The 5,608-nt window shown below is 48.0% G+C and overlaps 1 protein-coding gene and 1 long non-coding RNA gene across 7 annotated transcripts in view; one reads left to right on the top strand and one right to left on the bottom strand.

The window, feature by feature from the left end:
* The window catches only part of LOC126397749 (uncharacterized), a 38,083-nt gene extending 37,610 nt beyond the window's left edge, over positions 1-473 (top strand). The window contains exon 3 of the long non-coding RNA XR_007570709.1: positions 15-473. This is a non-coding gene — a long non-coding RNA (uncharacterized LOC126397749). The remainder of the gene's footprint in view (positions 1-14) is intronic.
* The window catches only part of brip1 (BRCA1 interacting helicase 1), a 243,188-nt gene that overhangs the window by 139,647 nt on the left and 97,933 nt on the right, over positions 1-5,608 (bottom strand). The gene's annotated exons all lie outside the window — the stretch shown is intronic.

Genomic DNA, 5,608 nt, shown 5'->3' with positions numbered 1-5,608 from the left:
GGGCTCGGGGTCAGGTTTGGTCAGGAAAATGCGGCCCGAGCCGCTCTAGCGTGCTCACCTGTGTGTGTGGCGGAACTCCGCCGTGCGCGATACAGAGAGCAGAGGAGAATTGTTAACGCGTGACCATGTAGAGACAGAAATGACACGATGACATAACACCATAAATTGTATATTGTTATGTTATTATATGAAGCGTCAGTCGCGCAAAATAATATCAATGGGGGCTGTGGGCAGGACATTGTTACACAGCGTGTCCTTGTGACTTCTGGCAGAGAGGCCGCTGCATCAGAGCCGAAGGAGCACGTTTTAAAATACATTTATTTTATCAATTAGTTATTAACTTTTACTATTTTTAGCAACTTGCCCGATCGGGCAAGTGAGTTGTTAGTTTACATGCCCGACCGTGAGTTTTACTTGCCCCGGGCAATCGGGCAATCCTTATTGTTGAGCCCTGCTGCACTATATTACATGTCTCTTATCTTCTCGACATTCCTTACTGCTGTAACACTAACTGTGAGCTGTGAATGAACTGTGAGTGTGTGTACTGTACTGGGTGAACTGCGAAACCGAACTGCCTTGCCTAAAGGATAAATAAAGTTGTCTGAACTGAACTGAACAGAACTGAACAGAACATCGGAAACAGGTTTGCCTCCTTTGTACCGCTATTACAGAAATGTAATCTTCATAAGACCCATTTCTATAGGTATTTACAAATTAGAGGTTTTGTGGATTCTAACTCTGCCTACTTCCCATTATGTCCTCCCGTAACTCTGCTAGACACGATTTATAAATGTAAAGTTAACACAAAACTATTTATCAGCAGAATCTATACACTACTTAACACACATAATGTGAACAGTCTGGATTCTCTTTGACACAAATGGGAAACAGACCTAGATTAAACAATTCTATAAACAGTTTGGCAAAAATTATAGAGAGAATTTACTCCTCCTAAATATGCCTTAAGCAAACCGTGGTTCAGTTTAAAATAGTGTATTGTCTTCACTGGACCAAAGACAGATTATCTGAGATTAAGACAGAAACTGACCCTACATGTGATCGATGCAAGCAAGCTCCTGCCACATTGATAAACATATTTTGGTCATATCCCAAGCTATACAACTTTTGGCAATCTATCTTTGAGACATTATATAGAATATGTGAGAAATCAATACACCCATCCCCACTAATTTCATTATTTGGTGTGGTTCCAGTGGATGCCACACTCCCTGGGTGTTATATAAATATGATGGCCTTTTGCTCACTGTTGGCCAGGAGGCTTATTTTGTTCAACTGGAAGAATGCTCTCCCTCCAACATAAAGCCAATGGATTAGAGGGGATATGAATCCCATCCACCTAGAAAAAATTAGATATACTATTAGGGAGTCAACCAGAACATTTTATATCACCTGGCAGCCATTTATTTCTTTTGTAGAAGGTATGCCAGCTACCTGTATGTAATCCAAGTGTGTGTGTATGTGTAATATTATCATTAGTGCAGGGAGTGGCAGAGAGACTCCCCTAGAGAGCCACTCGCCCCCCCAGTCAGAAAGTGACTTCGCTCAGCGGATTACACATCCAACAAGGAAGGAAGAAGTGTGGAAAGCAGCCTGAACGGCACGTCCGCACTGCTACGGAAGGTCAGACGGAAGGGACCCAAAGCCAGGTAGAAAACCACAGTGCAGCAGGACCCAACAGTGCTGAAAGGGCAATGGTAGAGGACGTTCAACAAGGGATGGAGGCGACCCCCGCAGAGTAACAGGCACACTATGCCCCCCTCAGCCACACAACCAGCAAGTCAGCCCAAGCAGCTAGAAAGGCGGAGTAAGATCAAATGGCCAAAGGCAGAAAACCAAGAGGAGTGGCACATGCTTGACAAAGACCTGAGTGGAGTCTTGGAGCAATTGTTGCGAGGCAAGGTAGAGGACAAGCCCCGCTGCAGAGAGGACGGAGGGAGAAGCACATTGAGGAGCTCCTATACAACAGACGCCAGCTACGCAAGAACTGGAGGAAAGCACTCCCAGAAGAAAAAGCAGCCCTCAAACTTCTGTGGGATGAGCTCAAACAGAAGCTAGCGAAGCTATGCCGGGCAGACCGGAGTAGGAGGCGGAGGAAGAAGAAGGAGAAGGAAAGGAGAGATTTCTTCAAGGATCCTTTCAGGTATGCCCGTCAGCGACTGGAGGTGCTGGAGGAAAAGCAAAGTGGGAGGCTGTGAAGAACCAGTACAGAGATGCAGCCAAAAATACACCACTTGGCTCACCAGGATATGTGCCACGCCCAGCACCCCCGAGCATCCTCTTCGACACCTCCCCACCAAGGCTGCAGAGGTCCTCAAAAGGGCAAGGTCAGCCTCAGCACCTGGGCCGAACAGGCTTCCTTAAAAATGCTACAAATTCTATAAGAACTGCCCACAAGTGGCCAAGATTTTGTAAAAGCTCATGAGGGTCGCTTAGAAGAAGGACTCCATCCCAGCTGAATGGCAACAGGCAGTAGGAATATTCATTCCCAAGGAGCAGAATTCCAACACCATCAACCAATTCATGAGCATCGCCTTACTGAACGTGGAAGGGAAAGTTTTCTTCTCAGTCCTTGCGAGAAGAATGACCAACTTCTTAATGGACAACAGGTACACAAAGTCGATGAGCTTATGGGGTCAGTGCCCCATAAGCTCATCAACATTGTGTTGGAATTCTTTTACGTTCCATCATCTGTCACCAGAAACATTGCCAAGTACTTTAGCAATTTCCACATGTGCTTCACCCTGGAAAGCTTCACAACAGGGTGGCAACAACTGGAAGTTGGCATCGCCATGGGTTGCTCAATTTCCCCCATACTCTTTGTGGCCGCATTTGAGATCATCCTCAGCGGAGCAAGGCAGGTGGTCAGGGGCCTGAGGTTGCCGTCCAGGGAGTGGTCGCCTGCTCTCAGAAGTTACATGGATGATGTGACGAGCATCTTGCAGATAGTTCCATGTACAGCAAAGCTCCTCAAGCGCCTAGATGAGCTCACAGGGTGGGCAAGAATGAAGATCAAACCTGCAAAGTCCCAGAGTCTCTCGATCAAGAAAGGGGTGAGGAGCGACAGGACAGTGTTCACGGCAGGAGGAGAGAAGATCCCACTTCTGGCAGAGCAGCCAATCCGAAGTCTGGGAAGGGAGTATGTTTCTGACCTCTCCGACAAACAGACGGGGAGGGTGGTGCAGAAGCAGCTGACCCACGGCCTGACAAGGATTAACAGCAGCCAACTCCCTGGGAAACTGAAGCTGTGTTGCTACCAACTCACACTGTTCTAGCGTGTGATGTGGCCTCTGAAGGTGTGTGAAATTCCATCGACTTGGACCAACAGGCTGGATGGCATCGCCAACCGCTACATCAGGAAGTGGTTAGGCCTCCTTCGCTGCTTCTCAGACGCAGGTCTCTTTGGCAGGAAGACCCTTCAGCTCCCACTAAAAGCCATAAGCACAGGGTACAAGTTGGAGAAGGCTCGTCTTGTCGTCAAGCTGAAGGAATCCAGGGACCAGTCTGTAAGGGGCGCAGCAGTGGATGTCCGAACAGGCCGCAAGTGGAGGGCACAGGTGGAGGTGGACAACGCTATAAGCAGGTTGAAGCATAAGGAGATCATGGGAAGCGTGCAGGAAGGCCGGGCTGGGTTTGGCTGCGGAGAATCAGTCACGTTCTGGTCCAAAGCCTCAAGGAAGGAGAAGAAGGTCATGATCATGGAAGAGGTGTCATGGGTGGAGTGGGAGCGCTATCTCATCAAGGTTGTGTCCCAGGGCAAACAGCGGGCGTGGACTCGGTGGGAGGACACCATCCACAGAGCCATAACCTGGAGAGACATCTGGCAAACCCCACAGGCACGGCTCAGCTTCGTAGTGAGGGTAGCGTACGATACCCTTCCCTGCCCACAAAACCTGTCGCAGTGGTTTGGGGGTGAAGAAAAGTGTCCCCTGTGCAGCACAAACAGACAGGCCTACAGCACATCCTGTCATCATGTGAAGTGGCACTGGCACAGGGGTGCCTGAGATGGCGGCACAACCAGGTCCTGCGGAAGCTGGCTGAGCTCCTAGGGAAATGCAGAGTAACCACAAACACCTTAACTGGCAAATGGACACCAGGCGTTTCCTTCGTCCGACCGGGGGAGAGCCAGCAGAGGCCAGTGGCAGGCCATTCAAAATCACTGCTGTCCTCTGGAAAGGACTGTGAGATGCATGTGGACCTCGGCAAGCATCTGGTCTTCCCGGACAAGATCGTCCAGACGACCCTGAGACCAGATGTTGTGATGTGGTCCACAGCTGCCAAGTAGGTACTCATCATTGAGCTGACTGTCCCCTGAGAGGAGGGAATAACAGCGGTGCATGAGCTTAAGTGGCTCAAGTACTCTGAGCTGGCTGCAGAGTGCAGAGAGGCAGGCAGGAAAGCATCCATCCACCCAGTGGAAGTTGGTGCAGGGGCTTCATGAGCAGGTCGGTCAGCCAGCTTCTCCGGGCTGCTGGGACAACAGGCACAAGCCTGCAAAGGGCCATCAAGGAGCTGGTAGAGGAGGCTGAGAAAGCTAGCTACTGGATGTGCCTGCGGAGGAGGTACAACGTATGGGGCCAGACACCCCAGTAGGGTCAGCTGCAGGGATTGTCAGGGAGACGTCCCTTGAGAGCCCCCCCCCCCCTGGAGATGTACTGGCTAGGAGGCAAAACATCAGTGAAAGGTGGCACCAGCTGAAGACCTTGCAGCAAAAATCCTTAATTTATTGCTATCTGCATTTCACATTTTACTTTTCTCGATCTGGTATTTATGTTTTTATTTATGTATGTGGGAAATTGTGAATGTCTATCTTTAGATAAATTTTACTTTCATAAAATGTACATAAATTCTATTTATGTATTGGGGGGGGGGGGGGGGTTATATACAGGTTTGATTTAATTGTTCTGTGTTCAAATTGTCCACTTCTTTATATTTGTAAATTTGAAAATAAAAAAGACCATGATCAAAATAAAAACGGCGGGGCGTCGGTAGCGTAGTGGATAGTGCCGGCGCCCCATGTACAGAGGCAATGCCTCGCTCGGCCCGCAGCCCTTTGCTGCGTGTCACTCTCCACTCTCTCTCTCCCCTTTCACATACTGTTCTGACTCCTATTCATTAAAGGCAAAAAGGCCATAAAAAAATATATATATATATTAATAATAATAATAAAAATAATAAAATCAGCATGTAGCTGGCAAGAGGATTTTTTTTGCACAATAAACCCATGTCACAAACCAGCACTTTACGTATTTGATCATCTTATGATGCGTGATGGTTATTTCCAAATATGTTTATTTGGTCCAACTGTTCCATTTTGCTTATAATCAGGGTACAATTAACAAAATATCAATTCAATGAACATTTCCAGGCATTTCTGTGTTCAGTGAACATGACTGTAAAGAGAGCTATTCCATTAGGCCCTTATACACCCTCCTGCACTCAGACATTTACACTGATAACCAGGCCTGGAATTTCGTCATTTTAGGGGCAAGGCCACTTGGCCTATCGCGTTGTCAATTTTTTGAGGGCACAAAGGCCAAAAGCCAGGGCAGCAAGGCCATAAAATAAAACAATGATTTTAAGTCCACGT

The sequence above is a fragment of the Epinephelus moara genome, chromosome 2, assembly GCF_006386435.1.
Source record: "Epinephelus moara isolate mb chromosome 2, YSFRI_EMoa_1.0, whole genome shotgun sequence".
In the NCBI taxonomy this organism is placed as follows: Eukaryota; Metazoa; Chordata; class Actinopteri; order Perciformes; family Serranidae; genus Epinephelus; species Epinephelus moara.
The sequence above is the reverse complement of the archived record's forward strand: the minus strand, read 5'-3'. Positions and strand labels throughout refer to the sequence as shown.